General features: G+C 35.2%; 1 protein-coding gene across 1 annotated transcript in view; it reads left to right on the top strand.

The window, feature by feature from the left end:
* Nucleotides 1-21,506, top strand: part of LOC127843253 (complexin-like) — a 180,351-nt gene that overhangs the window by 8,006 nt on the left and 150,839 nt on the right. Inside the window, exon 2 of the mRNA XM_052373118.1 lies at nucleotides 17,518-17,915. The gene's annotated coding sequence lies outside the window, so the exon portion shown is untranslated. The remainder of the gene's footprint in view (nucleotides 1-17,517; nucleotides 17,916-21,506) is intronic.

Genomic DNA, 21,506 nt, shown 5'->3' with positions numbered 1-21,506 from the left:
CGGCGTATCGCCGAGGCACGCGGCATTGATCCGCGCAAGGACGCCGAGTCTATATTAACCTCGCGTACTTTCACGGAGTAAAGCCGCCGTGTACGTTCGTGGTGGACCGTGTGAAAAGATATACACCTACATGTACATGCAGACATTCCCAAAAGTGCCGGACCGTCGGACCTGACAGACGTTTTTAAGACAGGTCCGATTGAAAATGCTATGTTGCCAGTCTGAATGTCCGGTATATAATAAAACAGCAGAATTTATTTATTTCATTTAATTAAAATTTGAAAATAAAAGAAAGCTTAAAAGAAATATGAGCAGTAAAAAATGCGTCTTATTTTTGTTAACATTTATGAAATGTTCCTGCGCATGCGCAAAAAACACTTCCGAGTAAACATGTCAATAGTGTTTACGGTTAAACGAAAATACGTTCTGCAACTCAGATCATTGTAATCCGGGCATAAGCAGTTTGTTCAGGTTAAAATTTGCGCTTTACAGTGCATTTTCATTGATTTGTTTATCTTTGTGGCCAGTTTATTGACTTTTGTAGTAAAATTCTGAGTTGTCATATAATTTCGCAACCGGGAAATATTTGTCAATGAAATTTTCGGTATACCGATAATTGCTTTTTGCTTTTAAAACTTAGTCTGTTTATGTATGTTTTTGATATTCCACATGTGTTCTGTTGTTTTAGGTACTTCATTGATTCCTAACAAATATTAATGTTTTTTTTTGTGTAAAAATAATTAATTTACACTCTTCACTGACTTTAGTCACTGACAGTCATTTAACTATCAGCAATGTTTTTTTTCTTAATGTTAGGAAAAAGCCTTGCCTTCAATTTTAGGGGGGAAATATCCACAAAACTAACAAAGTGGGAAAACAATCCAAGGTGAACTTGACATTTTGGGAAATATGCATGATTCTAAAGACATTAAGTTGGTGGAAGGGGCCTTTTTCTTGGGGAAGGGGCCTTTATAAGGAAAAAAGCCCTGATCAGTATCTGACAACTTTTGTTTAAACAGCAATTTGCATGCAGGTATACATGTACACTAATTGTATTTGAACTATTTTAATTTGAGAAATTGTTTTGTTTTTAACTACTTTTTGGTTTAAATATTTTACTTTAGAATACTGCAAGTGTTTTGCGATTTGTTAGTGTTCAGTGTTGTGTTGCTTATTTTCCATTACATTTGCCCAATTTTTCTTTGTCAATAAATTTGAGTCGGTGATGTGATGTTTCGGTCCTATGAATCCCAGTCCAGTCCTGCAAGTTTTTTAAGTCCACAGGACCAAATGTCCTGTGGACTCAAAATACTTTTGGGAATGTCTGTACATGTACATTTGTGTAGTGTAGAAACCTAGATTTACACTACTTTCATAGTTATTATTTTCACATTTTAATAAGCGATATGGCTGGTAATGCGCTTTAACAAATTATCGTTGAATTAATTATGCAATGTTAATGTTTGGTTCGATTCTCAAATGAGCTTTATTAAATTTGTAATCCGAAACACGCTTCCGAATTTTAATGCTAATGCGACATTAACAAATTCTAGCGTCAAATAAACAGTGCTAAAATATCCTTTGTCTCCATAAAAAGCCACGAAAATTATGCAGACATGTAGAACGTCGCATGGAAAGTGTGGGTGTATAAAAACATGTACATCACGTCAGGCGAAAATACGCGTGTTCAGTGGAAAAAAAACCTGCCCGGATTGGACGTTATTTCATCACATCTTTAAATAGTAACAAATGCCAAAAGGTATTTGATACTCAAGAATAATTGCGAATGTTTGTGTGTCTTGAGCACTTTTATCGTAAATATTTGCCGGAATTTGTTTTAAAACTGGAATATACGGGATTATCGGGTAATGATTAGCGATATCAACTGTATAATATAAACAAAATTAAACGACTTTATATACGCATAGTCAAACAATAGATATAATAAGCTGATAATTTACAAAACAACAATTAAGTGTTGATTATTTATGTGGCTTCAAACTGCTTACTGTCTCAGCTAAAATATTATAGCAAAAACAACAAGCAATTATAAAGCCACCATCTGCTGGAGCCTTGACCACTCGTAGGTGCGAAAACAGCTGCCTGGTCTCCTTGATGTTACGTGACCTTGTTTATGTGGAAATACATACACTACGGGCGGGAAACAAACTTACTTGGCCAGACACATTAAATATGCTTATATGCTAATACATGTTGTTGTAAAAATAAAACCCAAAACAAATATGTTTGTTGATCGTTTAATATAAGGACAATAATCATACGGCGCAATAAACACACACAAAGTAACCTAAAGTACTTTAGCCGATTCTAAAAATGACAATGGTAAATGATTATTGCAATTTTATTAATACATGCCCGTGGTAATCGTGTTTTGTTTTTATAAATTCGATTTTTTTTTAAATTTGCATTCTTTTAAATTAATAATTATTTCTATCCGGATTACAGCAAGTTCTTTAAAAACGGGAATGCAATCACTAAAAACAAAACAACAGCATACTTTTTTATTAACTATTTTATCTATTTTGAATCCGCGCACATTAAATTAATTACGATTTTAAATATTATTATAATTGTTCTTTTAATTTTTTTGACTAACTAATTATTTTAAAAAGATTTTGATTTGAAGATGCACATCGATTCGGCGTCATGTCGCGGATCGCGGCTTGCCTCGGCATGTCTCGGCAGACAGATGCGAAGCTGACTGCATACTGACGCTGCTTCAACGGCCGACTCGGCATCGGCATCGACTCGTTGCTCCTTGCCGCTGCGAATCGCGAAATATGTTTGTTCCGCATTGGCTGTACTGTAACTCCAAGTTTTGGGACATTTAAAAGAACAAGAAACCGTCGGGGACGGGTGATGCTCCCCAAAGTTTTTTTTTGTCACAATATTGCACTATATATTCAGATAAAAGGAAATGTCTTGAGGGGCATAACTTTGGACAAAATAATACGATGGATGGTTTAGCAACTTAAAAATTTCAAAGGGCCATAACTCTCTAAATAAATCATCTAACCAGAACCAAAAAATAACATGCGCATCTCCTCAAGGTAGTTAAGCTTCCCATAAAGCTTCATTATATTCCAGTCAGTAGTTGAGGAGAAATAGCCCGGACAAGAATTGCACTATATGTACAGTTTATAGAAAATTTCAAAGGGCCATAACTCTGTGAAAAATCATCCGACCAGAACCGGCTGATAATATGCACATCTCCTCTTGGTAGTGAAGCTTCCCATAAAGTTTCATTGAATTCCCGTAATAAGTTGCTGAGAAATAGCTCGGACAAGAATTGCACTATATGTACAATGGAAAATTTCAAAGGGCCATAACTCTGTGAAAAATCATCCGACGAGAACCGGCTGATAATATGCACATCTCCTCTTGGTAGTGAAGCTTCCCATAAAGTTTAATTGAATTCCGATCATTAGTTGCTGAGAAATAGCCCGGACAAGAATTGCACTATCTGTACAGTTAATGGAAAATTTCAAAGGGCCATAACTCTGTAAAATCATCCGACCAGAACCCGCTGATAATATGCACATCTCCTCTTGGTAGTGAAGCTTCCCATAAAGTTTCATTGAATTCCGTTCATTAGTTGCTGAGAATTAACCCGGACAAGAATTGCACTATATGTACAGTTAATGGAAAATTTCAAAGGGCCATAACTCTGTAAAAAATCATCCATCCAGAACCTGCTGATAATATACACATCTCCTCTTTGTAGTGAAGCTTCCCATAAAGTTTCATTGAATTCCGGTCATCAGTTGCTGAGAAATAGCCTGGACAAGAATTGCACTATATGTACAGTTAATGGAAAATTTCAAAGGGCCATAACTCTGTGAAAAATCATCTGACCAGAACCCGCTGATTATATGCACATCTCCACTTGGAAGTGAAGCTTCCCAAAAGTTTCATTGAATTCCGGTCATTAGTTGCTGAGAAATAGCCCGGACAAAAATTGTGCACGGACGGACACATGGACGGACGGACAGACGAAGCGGCGACTATATGCTTCCCCCCAAACAAATTTTTGGGGGAGCATAAAAAAAGAAAAATTGTGTCCAAAAAATTTGATACAAAAAATATTTAAAAATTACAGGTGTCCGAAAAAATTTAGTGACAAAAATTGAGTTGTCCGAAAATTATAATTATATTGAAATAAAAGCAATACATTAATGTACAATAATTGTATTGTATACACTGTTCTTTTTCTGCTTTGAAATAATACAATTTCACAGCTTTGCAACTCTTGTCTGCACCAAAGAGTAAAAACATCAAACATTTTGCTTCCTTAATAGGACAAAACTGTTTCGAATGCTGTTGGGGGAATCAATTTTTTCTACCGGTATACATGGTTATTTACCCTATTGCACGAATGTTATGGTCTATTGCCCTCGGGCATGCAACTGCCAGCTGGTTTTATTACCTTAATCCGGTTGTAAAAATCCATGCTTAAAGTGTCACAAGATAAGCGAAAACAGGGCTGAAGTCTGTAGAATAGCGCTGAAAATTATACTGTCCGAAAATTTAGAGACATTAATTATGGACGAAAACCCGTATGTCCAAAAATTAAGGGTCATGAAAAATTATTATTTTTGCTTTAAAAGAGGATGTTGAAAAACTGAGGTGTCCGAAAACTTATAGTAATTACCTTAAGTCACGTTTTCATAATATGAGTTAATAAGCAACCAGAGCTTTTTACTGATCAATAGAGACCCTAAATCCTTCTCATTTTGTAATGTAAAGGCATATCAAATGGTGAACTGTGAAAAATGAAACACGGTATTAGTTATAATGTAATTAAAATCTATAACAAGATGGCATTTAGAAATATTTGATGCTTTATTCATATATAATCCAGCTATGTCAGTCGCATGGGCTCATGATTCGGATTTTAAAACTTATAATGTAGGTAAGCTTTAAAAAAAGGTTCATCAAAAACAAAAAAATTATATGGGTGTAGCAGTAATTTTTTCCATTCAAATCTGGGTCCTCAAGGAGCACCCATTCCCAATGGAAAAAGTACATATTTTTCTCAAATGGAACATACAAATTCCCAATGGAAGTTTTCCAAAAAATAATATTAAAATTTATTAATATTGTTTTTGAATAACTCTAAACATGTCATTCATCTCCAAATCCAGCTCTATAAGTTGAACCTTAGAAAATATAATATTGAAATCACTTTTATTATCAATTGAAAAGTATTTGTAAGAATAAAATCAACAACATTAATTTCCCCATTTTAGGCAAATGATGCAATATTTCCCAATCAAAAGGGATCCGGCCCCATTCCAAAAATAATGAGAAAAAAAGCATAGTTTCTGCTTGCAAATTGTTTATTACCTGTCAATGTTGGTGCTGCTATGAAAGCCTTCTTTAAACTATATGAGCTGCTCTCTGTGAAAACCTGGCTTAATAAGGTGCAAACATGATGGTACCAAAATTGGCCTTTAAACAATTTGCCCGTATGTATAATTTAGTCCATTCTTACCTATGATTAACATATGCAGACCACACAGTATTTCTGGGACAATACTTCAAGCATTAAGCCTGGTTTTCCCAGAGACATGCTGATACTCATATAAACAGAAAAGCTTGTGGGAGAAGCTTTCCATTCAATCAATATAATGTAATTCCATTGATTGGGCCAATGCTAATGTGTTTGTTTTTCATTGTTGTGGAATGGGGCAAGGAAATTGATTATCATGTAAATAGGGCAGAACTTTTATTTCTGTTCTGGGGTCTGGTTATGGATCCGCATTACTTTCAAAAGCTGAAGAGGTGGTGTATATTCATTGAAATTAAATACAAATGCTTGTTTTCTGGTGGCAAATAAGTCTGGTATTACATATTATATGTTTTGACATAATGTCTAAAAGTCATATGCCTGAGGACAAATGTTTGGAAAAAAATGTCTGGTGTGGCTTGTATCTGATTGGACACATGTCTTGTAAGCCTTGTGTCTGAGTGGACACATTTCTGGTAAGCCTTGTATCTGAGTGCACAAATGTCTGGTAAGCCTTGTGTCTGAGTGGACACATGTCTGGTATGTCTTGTGTCTGAGTGGACAAATGTCTGGTAACCCTTGTGTCTGAATGGACACATGTCTGGTATGCCTTGTGTCTAAGTGGACAAATGTCTGGTAAGCCTTGTGTCTGAGTGCACAAATGTCTGGTAGCACTTGTGTCTGAGTGGACACATGTCTGGTATGCCTTGTGTCTGAGTGGACACATGTCTGGTATGCCTTGTGTCTGAGTGGACATATGTCTGTTATGCCTTGTGTCTGAGTGGACAAATGTCTGGTTAGCCTTGTGTCTGAGTGCACAAATGTCTGGTAAGCCTTGTGTCTGAGTGGACATATGTCTGGTATGCCTTGTGTCTGAGTGGACACATGTCTGGTATGCCTTGTGTCTGAGTGGACAAATGTCTGGTAAGCCTTGTGTCTGTGTGGACACATGTCTGGTATGCCTTGTGTCTGAGTGGACAAATGTCTGGTAAGCATTGTGTCTGAGTGGACACATGTCTGGTGTGCCTTGTGTCTGAGTGGACAAATGTCTGGTAAGCCTTGTGTCTGAGTGGAGGCATGTCTGGTATGCCTTGTGTCTGAGTGGATAAATGTCTGGTAAGCCTTGTGTCTGAGTGGACAAATGTCTGGTAGTCTTTGTGTCTGAGTGGACAAATGTCTGGTAAGCCTTGTGTCTGAGTGCACAAATGTCTGGTAGGCCTTGTGTCTGAGTCGACAAATGTCTGGTAAGCATTGTGTCTGAGTGGACAAATGTCTGGTAGGCCATGTGTCTGAGTGGACAAATGTCTGATAGTCCTTGTGTCTGAGTGGACAAATGTCTGGTAAGCCTTGTGTCTGAGTGGACAAATGTCTGGTAGGCCTTGTGTCTGAGTGAACAAATGTCTGGTAGGCATTGAGTCTGAGTGGACAAATGTCTGATAAGCCTTGTGTCTGAGTGCAAAAATGTCTGGTAAGGCACAACTGCTGTCTAAGAGTAGACGACTGTTTGGAAGGTCTTCGGACATATTGAACAAACTGTTTAAGACAATATCAGTTTCTGAAAGCAGACCTTTTGAGAATCCTTTGCCATTTTTCATGAAACAAAGACTGAAATTTAAGCAGATTACAAACACTTCTATAAAATAATAATACTTAATGGTAATGCAAATGAACTTTGTCTTCTTTTGTATTTGTCTTCATTCTCTATTTTATATACAATATTTTGTATACAATAGCTGAACTTTTTATGTAAACCAATTTGTCACTGTTTCTGCCTGCTGAATGAGAATTGGAGCCAATTAGCTTGCATTTGTCCTGCTAGCCTTGCTTGCTGGGAACACCGGTAGTAGACATGTCAATGGTTCAGAACCTTATTGAGATTAATTTTCAGTCTTGTGAAAATAACATTTATTTTCAGTCTCACAGCCTGGTGTCTTGTTTTTATAATTTAATATGTTTCTTGAGTTAACAATCAAGATCAGTTTTCTTTGGAATTACATGATCAAGCCACATTCAAGAAATACCGCAATAAAAAAGATGCTTAGGACACAAAGATAGTAGGGGGGAGGGGGTGGTAAGGTTTTAAAATAATATTTGTTTACTTTTGCATATTATTATGGTCTTTGTAAGATGTAGAGAAATTGCATGCACAAAATGACAGATGAGCTGCTTATCCGCATAAAAATACAATGAAAAAAATAAATGAAAAAAAAGGAGTTAAATACCAACCCAATGTGGGACAGGGTCTGCTAGCTCATTTGATAAAAAGCTTAAATACAAATTTGAGTTTGATCCCTATTCCGGCTTCTTCATTTTTGGGGATTCGTAAATAATGAAATTATTTATATGGCCATTTATCCCCAGCCTGTGATGTGATTGTGGCAGTTGTCAATTACTGACTTTCTTGTTAAGTATGGGCTTTTAGTTCTGGTAAACCAGTGTGACTTTGCTTTCTTTTCACTGTGAAGTGACTGAAATACTCTTGAAATCAGCAACAGCAAAACAAAGATCCAGTATGAAATTATGCTCTTTTCAAATGACCCTATATCTTTTCCAACAATTGATATGCAGCGCTAATGTAGCCAGTTAGACAGTTCAATTGCTTAAGTGAAGAAACTTGGCAACCAATTAAGCTAATGAAGTGCACTTTTCTGATCACAACTGTGGATAATCGAGACTGAGTTTGAGTTTATATGGGTAAAAAACAAACTTAGAATATCTTAAAAGCAATAATTATGATCAAGGATGCTTCTCATATGTACTAAAAGGGCATAAAATTGTGATCTTATTGTCACGGCAAATGATAGAGAAACCTGGGCACCATGTTAATAAGGCTCGATTGGTCATTGTTGGCTCGGGTACTACTTACATGTACCCCAGGTACATTTAAGTATACTTACATGAACTCCGGGTACGGTAAATATACTAAAACGTACCCGGCCGATATTAGACTGTACCCAAGTTTTTTTCCCGCCCCAAATCCGATGTCGTAAAACGCGCTACCGATTACCGTACTAACGAAACAAACTTCTATTTAAAAAATATCTGCATAAACATGCTTTTTGAGTATGAGTTTCGATAATTCACAGGCCATTTAACAAAAAATTGACATAAAAATGAACATTATTAATTTTAAAAAATATCTGACAGCGACCGATTTAGCGTTAAAATTCCCGGGTACGTTTAAGTATCATTACCGTACCCGGGGTACATGTAAGTATACTTAAGTGTACCCGTGGTACATGTTAGTAGTACCCGAGCCGACAATGACAATCTAGCGTTAATAAGTGCTATTTAATGAATGGAAAACTAATTATCCTTTACTAATTGTCAATTAAGAGGAGCCTGCAATATGATTTGCAAGGAAAAATGTGCCATGTATCTCTGAAAATGACTTGTTTAACTGTCCTTAGTAACTGTTTTTATTTGACTATAAATGTATATTACGGTGCATATTCAATGCGTTCAAAAAACATAATATTTGCTGATTTCACCAACAAACTATATTAAAATGTTGGAATGTTATGGGTAAATGTATATGTTTTTCCGATCTTGGCATGTGGAAGGTAAGACGAATCCATTTAAAATCGATCATCAGCAGGGCTCAACATTAACAGTTGTCCTATTGCCCCTGGCAAGTAAAAGTTGGGTCCGGGCAAGTTATTTTATAATCTAGTTGTCCGCCCAGGCAAGTGCAAAAAAGAACAAAGAGCATTAAATTTAGACTTTAATTGCTGTAATCATTTTGTTAAATGTGCAAAAATAAAAAAAGGTTTTGTGGTGTATCATTTTGATCTTTATTAAAAAATATGAGGTCTACAGTTAATGTGATATTTCATGTTTGGGCAAGTGGCTTCACGTTCAGGGCAAGTAGATTTTCTAAGTACTTGCCAGGCAGGGCAAGTTGGTTTTTAGGTTAATGTTGAGCCCTGCATCAGGTATGTTACACATTTTTATTATTCAAAGAAAGCTACAATAGGAAATAAAAGTGGTTACACTCAAGTTCATGTGCCTTCTTCATGTAGAGTTGATGACCGTGGAATGTAGATTTATATTATGACATAGGTTCGAAACCTCCAGCGGCATATTAAATTTTTATTTGGTTACATTTTTTACCACTAAATTATTTTTGCTTAAGTATTTATTACTTTATTCTATTTGTTGTTTATTATTTTTACTATATTTTATTTATTTTTATGCCCCCAGAACATAGGTTCTGGGGGCATATTAAAATCGCAATGTCTGTCAGTCAGTCAGTCAGTCAGTCAGTCAGTCAGTCAGTCAGTCAGTCAGTCAGTCAGTCAGTCAGTCAGTCAGTCAGTCAGTCAGTCAGTCAGTCAGTCAGTCAGTAAGTCAGTCAGTCAGTCAGTCAGTCAGTCAGTCAGTCAGTCAGTCAGTCAGTCAGTCAGTCAGTCAGTCAGTCAGTCAGTCAGTCAGTCAGTTAGTTAGTCCGTCCGGATTAGTTTCCGCTCAATAAGTCAAGCAATTGTCATCAGATCTTCACCAAACTTTATCAAAATGTGTAAGGCAATAACATCTAGGTCAAGTTCGATAATCGGCCAAATTGACCTACACACTCCTGAGTTATGGCCCTTGATTCATCATAAAATTTGTTTTTTTCTTGTTTCCGCTTAATAACTCGAGCAATTGTCATCAGATCTTCATCAAACTTCATAACAATGTGTAAGGCAATAACATCTAGGTCAAGTTTGATAATCAGCCAAGTTGACCCAGACACTCCTGAGTTACAACCCTTGAATCATCGAAAAAATTGGGCTTTTTCTCGTTTCCGCTCAATAACTCAAGCAAATGTCATAGGATCTTTGCCATACTTCATGATAATGTGTAAGGTCATATGATCTAGGTCAATTTTAATAATCCGCCAAATTGACCCAAACACTCCTGAGTTATGGCCCTTTAATCATAAAAAAATTGAGTTTTTTCTCGTTTCCTCTCAATAACTCCACCAATTGTCATCGGATCTTCACCTGACTTTATAAAAATGTGTAAGCAATAAAATCTTGGTTAAGTTCAATAATCAGTTAAATTTACCCGGGCACTTCTGAGTTACGGCCCTTAAATCATCTAAAAATTGCATTTCCGCTCGAAACATGCTCATAACTTCTATGTCGCTTCAAATTTAACCTTCAAATTTGGTATGTATGTGTATATGGACAAGGCCTTTCCATACGCAAATAAATTTGACCCCTTTGACCTTGACCTTGAACTAAGGTTCCGCGTTTAGTTTTCAAAATCTGTGTTTAGGTTTCAAAAAGCATTTTAGGGGCATATGTCTTCCGATGGCAACAGCTCTTGTTCTATTTAATAAATGAATTATTTAAATGAAGGCCATATTAATCAAAAGTGCAGTTATTCATTAAAGTAATTCTTGGAACATTCTTTGTAATTATTTTGTACAGTTCAGAATTACTAAAGTTTGTATAATGCAACAATAATTACTGATTTTGCAATATTTTCTTTAATGTTCTATTCAGCGTGTAGAAACATTTTTTTACATTACAAAAAACGTAATGTATATTAAACATATATGCATTATGATTATGTGTGGCTTAAAGCTTTACCAATAAAATTCCCTACTCCCTATTCAGCAGTCAAGGCTTATGTACACTATTATGCCAGGGTCAGAAAAACCACTATTATTAAACCATCAAAATCTTATCTCAGAATTTTCTATTGATCACTAATTTGACCCAGTTTCAATGACGTCTAATCTTGTCACTTTTGGGAGAACTGTGTCTAGAAAAAGGTTAAATGGCTTATAGTAAAGTTCAGTCCTAGAAAGACTGTAAAAGTCCTTTGAGTTGATGCCTTTACGTATGCCAGATTTAGTTCATCCTCCATTACTTTACTACTACTGTCAATTTATTCAGAGAGGTTCTATTGTTATAAGTAGTTCTGAGTTGTTATTTCATGCTCTTTGATATTTTGAGGGTTTTTTTGTTGCAAAGAACAAAATCTTGTTAAAATTATCTAAAAAAAATACACATCAAACTGGCTCTTAGACTTGTGTCTTTTACTTTGAATTTGTGCCAATAAATAACATCTATGGTAACAGGAAACTTTTACAAACAAAGTATATTGTAGTTTGCATTATAATTTGCATTCTTTGTAAAATCTTGTCAATAAAAATTTATTAATTGTTTGTATTCTAATAAACAACTCTTTGTAATTATGATTTAAAGGTATTAAACTTTTAAGGTTCAAACACCTTAACTAGAGTTTGGAGTATTAAATTGTTAACAGCTAAATATAAATAAATTGTATTAAGCATTATATACACAACCCTTTCCCTAAAAAAAAGCAAAGTGAAAATGGCTTTTGCAAACAGCATAAAACCAGAACAGTCTGCGAGTAACTCGCAGTCTGTTCAGGTTTTATGCTGTTTGCTGCTCATCAATATCCATTGGTTGGAAATGAAGCTTTTAAAACTTGAATCTAGCAAGAAAGGTCTTTTATTAAATATAACTTTCTAAGGGACTACACATGCATGAAAAAACATATCTAAGTGGTAAAGGATTCAATAAAATATAACCCTGTATCTGACTTGTATCTGCCAGGAGTCTCATTATTAACTTGACTTCTAAGTCCTATTTTCAGTTTCATTATTAACTTAACTTCTATGTCCTATTTTCAGTTTCATTATTAACTTAGCTTCTAAGTCCTATTTTCAGTTTCAGTATTTACTTAACTTCTAAGTCCTATTTTCAGTCTCAGTATTAAAACTTCTAAGTCCTATTTTCAGTCTCATTATTAACTTAACTTCTATGTCCAATGTTCAGTCTCATTATTAACTTAACTTCTATGTCCTATTTTCAGTCTCAGTATTAACTCAACTTCTAAGTCCTATTTTCAGTCTCATTATTAACTTAACTTCTATGTCCTATTTTCAGTCTCATTATAAACTTAACTTCTAAGTCCTATTTTCAGTCTCAGTATTAACTTAACTTCTAAGTCCTATTTTCAGTCTCATTATTATCTTAACTTCTAAGTCCTATTTTCAGTCTCATTATTAACTTAACTTCTAAGTCCTATTTTCAGCCTCATTATTAACTTAACTTCTAAGTCCTATTTTCAGTCTCATTATTAACTTAACTTCTAAGTCCTATTTTCAGTCTCATTATCAACTTAACTTCTAAGTCCTATTTTCAGTCTCATTATCAACTTAACTTCTAAGTCCTATTTTCAGTCTCATTATCAACTTAACTTCTGAGTCCTATTTTCAGTCTCATTATCAACTTAACTTCTAAGTCCTATTTTCAGTCTCATTATTAACTTAACTTTTAAGTCCTTTTTTCAGTCTCATTATTAACTTAACTTCTAAGTCCTATTTTCAGTCTCATTATAAAATTAACTTCTAAGTCCTATTTTCAGTCTCATTATTAAGTTAACTTCTAAGTCCTATTTTCAGTCTCATTATAAACTTAACTTCTAAGTCCTATTTTCAGTCACATTATTAACTTAACTTCTAAGTCCTATTTTCAGTCTCATTATTAACTTAACTTCTAAGTCCTATTTTCTGTCTCATTATTAACTTAACTTCTAAGTCCTATTTTCAGTCTCATTATTAAGTTAACTTCTAAGTCCTATTTTCAGTCTCATTATTAACTTAACTTCTAAGTCCTATTTTCAGTCTCATTATTAACTTAACTTCTAAGTCCTATTTTCAGTCTCATTATTAACTTAACTTCTAAGTCCTATTTTCAGTCTCATTATTAACTTAACTTCTATGTCCTATTTTCAGTCTCATTATTAACTTAACTTCTAAGTCCTATTTTCAGTCTCATTATTAACTTAACTTCTAAGTCCTATTTTCAGTCTCATTATTAACTTAACTTCTATGTCCTATTTTCAGTCTCATTATTAACTTAACTTCTAAGTCCTATTTTCAGTCTCATTATTAACTTAACTTCTAAGTCCTATTTTCAGTCTCATTATTAACTTAACTTCTAAGTCCTATTTTCAGTCTTATTATTAACTTAACTTCTAAGTCCTATTTTCAGCCTCATTATTAACTTAACTTCTAAGTCCTATTTTCAGACATAAAAGACCTTTGAAGTATTACAACTGCCTGAACGCTATATGATGGTAATTAATTGATTTCTTGTCATATGCTGTCTAAACATTTCTAAAGTCATTACAGACCTGTTATGTGCTATTAATTGGCTACACAGTAAATAAACTGTAAATGTTCCAGTTGTATCCAATTTCCCTGTCTCTGTTATACTTCTGATGATGGAATACATGGTTTTAATTAGTGGTTGTCACGTCTCCCTCTTCTTCTTACTAATCAATAGAGGCATCAATGCAACCTCATTCAGTCATTCAGTTATTGATTGCCCAATGGTTGGTTTGGTCAAGGTCAGGAGTGGCAGATAGGTCAACGAGGGGGGGGGGCAGCTTGTGAAGGCAGTGGATATTGCTTATAGTATTTCTTAGATGATTTGCACCATGTCGTGGAGCCTGCTTGCAGTAAGCTCAATAAATCAGTCACAATGGTTTACCCGTTTACCACTAAGATACGTATTTTTAAGCATTTGTAGTCCCTTAGAAAGTTAAATTTAATTAAACACCTTCATTACTCAATTCAAGTTTTTAAGGCTTCATTTTCTTCCCTTAGATACTGATGAGCAGCAAACAGCATAAAATCTGAACAGACTGCGAGTTACTCTTAGGCTTTTCTGGATTTATGCTGTTTGCACATAGCCTTTTTATGTCCCCCACTATAGTAGTGGGGGACATATTGTTTTTGCCCTGTCTGTTGGTCTGTTGGTTGGTCTGTTGGTTGGTTTGCGCCAACTTTAACATTTGCAATGACTTTTGCAATATTGAAGATAGCAACTTGATATTTGGCATGCATATGTATCTCATGGAGCTGCACATTTTGAGTGGTGAAAGGTCAAGGTCAAGGTCATCCTTCAAGGTCAAAGGTCAAATATATGGGTCAAAATCGCTCATTTAATGTACACTTTTGCAGTATTTCAATATTCAAGATAGCAACTTGATATTTGGCATGTATGTGTATCTCATGGAGCTGCACATTTTGAGTGCTGAAAGGTCAAGGTCAAGGTCATCCTTCAAGGTCAGATGTCAAATATATGTGGCCAAAATCGCTCATTGTATGAGTACTTTTGCAATATTGAAGATAGCAACTTGATATTTGGCATGCATGTGTATCTCATGGAGCTGCACATTTTGAGTGGTGAAAGGTCAAAGTCAAGGTCATCCTTCAAGGTCAGAGGTCAAATATATGTGGCCCAAATCACTAATTTTATGAATACTTTTGCAATATTCAAGATAGCAACTTGATATTTGGCATGCATGTGTATCTCATGGAGCTGCACATTTTTAGTGGTGAAAGGTCAAGGTCAAGGTCATCCTTCAAGGTCAAATATATGGGTCAAAATTGCTCATGTAATGTCACTTCTGCAATATTGAAGCTAGCAATTTTATATTTGAAATGCATGTGTATCTCATGGAGCTGCACATTTTGAGTGGTGAAGGGTCAAGGTCAAGGTCATCCTACAAGGTCAAACGTCATATAGGGGGACATTGTGTTTCACAAACACATCTTGTTCACTTTGCTTCTGAGTGGGAAATGGTTCAATTATCTGTACCATTTTGTGGAGCCTTCTTGAAGTCAGCTCAATAAATCAATCACAATGGTTGAATGTATGTGGGGTGTGTGCAAGTGCTGCTTGTGTCCCTCAGAGCTTGTTGGAACGGAAACTTTGTCATTCATCTTGCAATTTTAGAATAACTTACCACAAATGACCATCATATTTCACCTTTCATTTGCTTCCTAGCCCTGCGTTGACCTTCTGCCATTGCCGCCTTTACTCCCACCATGCCCTTTGTACCCTTTTCCCCATTAGAAGCAAAGTGAAAATGGCTTTTGCAACCAACATAAAACCAGAACAGTCTGCAAGTAAATCGCAGTATGTTCAGGTTTTATGCTGTTTGCTGCTCATCAGTAACTATAAGTTTGAGATGAATGCTTTTACACTTTAATTAATTATGCCCCCCCTTCGAAGAAGAGGGGGTATATTGTTTTGCTCATGTCGGTCCATCGGTATGTCGGTCGGTCGGTCCGTCCACCAGATGGTTTCCGGATGATAACTCAAGAAAGCTTAGGCCTAGGATCATGAAACTTCATAGGTACATTGATCATGACTGGTAGATGACCCCTATTGATTTTCAGGTCACTAGGTCAAAGATCAAGGTCACTGAGTGACTCGAAATAGTAAAATGGTTTCCGGATGATAACCCAAGAATGCTTACGCCTAGGATCATGAAACTTCATAAGAACATTGATCATGACTGACAGATGATCCCTATTGATTTTCAGGTCACTAGGTCAAAGGTCAAGGTCACAGTGACTCAAAACAGTAAAATAGTTTCCGGATTATAACTCAAGAACACTTAGGCCAAGGATCATGAAACTTCATAGGTACATTGATCATGACTTGTAGATGACCCCTATTGATTTTCAGGTCACTAGGTCAAAGGTCAAGGTCTCACAGTGACTCGAAATAGTAAAATGGTTTCTGGATGATAATTAACCTAAGAATGCTTACGCCTAGGATCATGAAACTTCATAGGAACATTGATCATGACTGGCAGATGACCCCTATATATTTTCAGGTCACTAGGTCAAAGGTCAAGGTCACAGTGACTCGAAACAGTAAAATAGTTTCCGGTTGATAACTGAAGAACGCTTAGGCCAAGGATCATGAAACTTCATAGGTACATTGATCATGACTGGTAGATGACCCCTATAGATTTTCAGGTCACTAGGTCAAAGGTCAAGGTCACAGTGACTCGAAATAGTAAAATGGTTTCCGGATGATGACTCAAAAATGCTTACGCCTAGGATCATGAAACTTCATAGGAACATTGATCATGACTGGCAGATGACCCCTATTGATTTTCAGGTCACTAGGTCAAAGGTCAAGGTCACAGTGACTCGAAACAGTAAAATAGTTTCCGGATGATAACTCAAGAATGCGTACGCCTAGGATCATGAAACTTCATAGGTACATTGATCATGACTGGCAGATGACCTCTATTGATTTTCAGGTCACTAGGTCAAAGGTCAAGGTCACAGTGACTCGAAACAGTAAAATGGTTTCCCGATGATAACTCGAGAATAATTAGGCCTTGGATCATGAAACTTCATAGGTACATTGATCATGACTAGCAGATAACCCCTATTGATTTTCACGTCACTAGGTCAAAGGTCAAGGTCACAGTGACAAAAAACGTATTCACACAATGGCTGCCACTACAATTGACAGCCCCTCTGGGGGGCATGCATGTTTTACAAACAACCTTTGTTAAGAAAGATATTAAATTAAATTTTACTTTCTAAGGGACTACAAATGTGTCAAAATATGTATCTAAATGGTAAAGGGTTAATGTGTCCTCGTCAAAATTTACAAGTTGCATAACAAATTTACATGTACTGAATAGCACCCACTGTTTATTTTAGTTACCGAACTGATGCATCTGATCCAGTTTCTGCCAGTTTAAATGTTTAGATGATTTTTTTAGCCTGCTGCCCTTTTTAGTGTTATGTTAACCCTTGCAGTACTGCAACACTATTTTTCACCCTCAAACTGAAATCTTTATGGCAAAAATTATGAAAATGTTCAAATATCTTATTACAGGAACTGAAATTGATTTATTCCTCACTTACATAATCAATAGTCAATTAAATCTTACAGCAATCCATGTGATATGAAAAAATAATGAAACAAAAATAAATATTGTCGTATAATTTGCAACAAGAAATATCTTGGATGATACAACCTCTGACTCATAAGTGCCTTTTTGACAGAATAGGCCCCATCTCCTTTCAATTCCTAGCTGGAGCACTGATGAAGATCCACCTGGTCGACACTGACTGAGAATTTCTCCAACCCAGAAATGCAATTATATCAACTCTTAGCTTTGTTTCTTTGTTCTTGCAGTGGTTGATGAGAGTCAATATGGAAGAACTGCAGTTTAGCAGCTGAAACATCAATATAAAAGGGGAAGAACTGCAGTTTAGCAGCTGAAACATCAATATAAAAGGGGAAGAACTGCAGTTTAGCAGCTGAAACATTAATATAAAAGGGGAACAACTGCAGTTTAGCAGCTGAAACATCAATATAAAAGGGAGAGAACTGCAGTTTAGCAGCTGAAACATCAATATAAAAGGGGAAGAACTGCAGTTTAGCAGCTGAAACATTAAAATAAAAGGCGAAGAACTGCAAGTTTAGTAGCTGAAACATCAATATAAAAGGGAGAGAACTGCAGTTTAGTAGCTGAAACATAAATATAAAAGGGGAAGAACTGCAGTTTAGCAGCTGAAACATCAATATAAAAGGTATGTAGGTTTAAATAAATAAACAATTTCTAAAAACAGACAAATGGAATTGAAATCATATTAAGATATGACCTAACATAACAAATGGCCAAATTATAAGTTACATGTGCATGTGACTCTTGGACCCAAGATTATTCTGTTGCCACTATAACAACATCTTTTACCATAAATTCGTCAAACTGATAGAAAAATGACCTGTACCAAAATGAATTTGACATTATCTATGACATAAAAATCTGGACTGGGAATTAACAACGGTATACTGTCTGATGTTTTCACCATATTAAACACAAATACAGTCAATCTTGGGGATGTGACCACTTGAATTAAGCGACCTCTGTCTTATGGGACCACTTTGAATTAACCCCGAGCATTTTCACTCTAGGCTGATATTGTATTAAGCAACTTTTGTTTTACGTGACCAGTGCCCGCTGATTTTTAAGTATTTTGATGCCCAAATAATGGATTAAGTGGTGGTAAAATGTGAAAATCTGTTGACATACTTGATCGCCAATTATCATAAGTTTGATGTAATCAAAGGAAAGCTGCTTCCTGTCAAGAAGCCATAAAATAACACTTTCTCGCCTATAAAAATGGCTTCCTTTGTCTTACTCAACATGCCTAACCAATCGTGTAATAGCCCGTTCATAGTTCCGCCTTTTGAATCTTTTACTGAGAAGGAAGGTGGAGTTAACGGTTAAATGCTCTACCCACAATTCTGATATTAGACACGTGATTCATGCATGTACATTCCCAACTTTTTGCAATAGTAATTACTTGGCATTAGCTTTGAAACAATTAATACATTTATCTTGGTTTTCCGCGAAAGGCCGAGTAGTTCCAATATATCAACTTCCCGTACATTTCCCAAAAAAATTTAAACAAGATAGTTATGTCACAGAATCGGTCTATGACTTTGATACTAACGATGATTTTACTTTTTGCAGAATGGTCTTTTATTTTAAGGCCATTTTATTAAGAGACCGCTTTAGGTTACTTCCTTTTGTGGTCTCGTAATACAAGATCGACTGTAAAATTAATTTGCTGAACTATAATTGAAAATTGTTATTGTTAGGGAAAAAAACAGTCCCTGTATTTATTTATTTGAAGTAATTACTATACATATAAGCAGTAATGCACTTGTATTCTTGTTACAGAGATCAATCTAATAATTAAGTTACATGGATAATATTTTGACTTATTTTATGGGAAGATGTTAAACATTAATATGATTACAAAAATCAATGCTTGTTTAACTTTATAAGATTATTTGAGGCATCCATACTATATTGCCAGTGTTCAGTAATATCCATACTATATTGCCAGTGTTCAGTAATATTGCTGTACTGATGTTTACCAATAAAAACTGAACAGTGTTATTCTTGTTGACAATACTTTAGAAGACATCCATTTTGTTATTGAAGTATTTTTGCATCGCAAGTTTTTATCTAGGTATTGTCAGAATTGTACCAGCAAGTGTCTTTTTGTGTGCCTCAGAATTTGTTACTATTTCCTGCTCAATTCTCCCTTGCATAATATCTTTGCTAATCTGCAACTGCAAGACTGATTTGGCTGCCACTAGAATGAGTCTTTTATTGACACATACCTCAGCATTTGAGGAAGTTATGCTTTCACCAATTCCCAGTGGCCCCATGATGGTCTGGGAAAACACATTTGATTTAAGACATAAATTTCTTTTTCTAATGATCTGTCAGGTTCATTAAAAGTTTGCTTTCCCAAGTTTTGTGATCTTCACAATGGATGAATCCAATATTAGTGAAGAGAAATTTAATTAAGAGATGGGTTCCAAATGGCTGTGTTTTGTTGTTGTTGTTCAGCAATTTATATTACTTTTACAAATAATCTAATTTTCAAGGAAAAGTTACAGTTGATAATTCTTATGAACCCACCATTTATTATAAGACACTGGCCTGGCAAATTGTGTACTGGTGTACATACTTTTCAACTCTTGAACTCATATCCCTCTGGAGTTCTAAAGACATTTCTAAGAATCAGGAAATGACAACAGGTCTGTGAAAGGCAGCTCATTTCACTCATTCTAAGAAATGTTTTGTAGTGGAGGTTAAAGGATCATCATCGCTGGGTGAATATTTTTTATTACATTATTCTGGTTATTTGTCTTGTCTGTGATTCCATATTGTTTGCGATCTCTTATAGAAAAGATTTTTACTCTATTTTAAACCATGTTTATTTGTCTAGTGTAATTTCTATAACACTTTCAAGATCCTGACAAAAACTGGCCACCAGTTAAAGCTATCATGCGGAATTTTACTTTGATAATTGTGTTCTTGTCATTAAAGTAAGTGGTGCTTTATTTCAAATAACTTTTTGAAACAATTTTTCTTAAGAATTTCAACTTGTTTATAAAAGACAGATTTTTATGCTGCTTATGGAAATGTAAAATACATAAGAATCACTTAATTTAATAAGCCTGTGTTCTTGTTCAATATTGAATTTGTACTACATGGTTAGGCTTCATGTACTACATGGTTAGGCTTCATGCACTACATGGTTAGGCTTCATGCACTACATGGTTAGGCTTCATGTACTACATGGTTAGGCTTCATGTTGTACTACATGGTTAGGCTTCATGTACTACATGGTTAGGCTTCATGCAACGTGAAATTTGTACTACATGGTTAGGCTTCATGTTTGTACTACATGGTTAGGCTTCATGTTGTACTACATGGTTAGGCTTCATGTTGTACTACATGGTTAGGCTTCATGTTGTACTACATGGTTAGGCTTCATGTTGTACTACATGGTTAGGCTTCATGTTGTACTACATGGTTAGGCTTCATGTTGTACTACATGGTTAGGCTTCATGTTGTACTACATGGTTAGGCTTCATGCAACGTGAAATTTGTACTACATGGTTAGGCTTCATGCAACGTGAAATTTGTACTACATGGTTAGGCTTCATGCAACGTGAAATTTGTACTACATGGTTAGGCTTCATGCAACATGAAATTTGTACTACATGGTTAGGCTTCATGCAACGTGAAATTTGGTTTAGTAATGGCACAAACTGCAAGAAAAACTGTCTTTTATGCACTGAAGATTTTTGCAAATGTATTTCAATAACTTGACATATTTGAAACAAGAAATATCTTTTAAAAAGATATACGGCGTTGATTGTGGATGGATTTGGTGAAAGGTAAAGAGTTCATTGAATGAGATCATTTTACATTATTACATATTGCTGGTCATAAACCTATAGATACAAAACAGAAAACCAAAAGAAGAATGGAAGTGAAATTTAAAAATTAAATCAACCGGCCACACGCGAAGTATCCGTACATATTTTAAATATTCATACGTGCGTTCTTCGAACAAACCTGTTTAAGTGGTTTGTCGATTAATAACAGTATGGAGAATCATTGGGCTCATGCTTAATACATTAGTCAATATGGTGGAATAATTCTTGTTACATTAATCAAAAATATTATTTATCATGGTACATTGTATTGTAGAAAACAAATTAAGAATCTAGTATTGGCATACCATAATTATATTGCTGAATATTTTCATTTAACATTTTTCTGGTCTAAAGAAAATTCCATAGTCCAG

This window comes from Dreissena polymorpha, chromosome 8 (assembly GCF_020536995.1).
Source record: "Dreissena polymorpha isolate Duluth1 chromosome 8, UMN_Dpol_1.0, whole genome shotgun sequence".
In the NCBI taxonomy this organism is placed as follows: domain Eukaryota; kingdom Metazoa; phylum Mollusca; class Bivalvia; order Myida; family Dreissenidae; genus Dreissena; species Dreissena polymorpha.
This window is presented reverse-complemented; position numbering and strand designations above follow the sequence as displayed.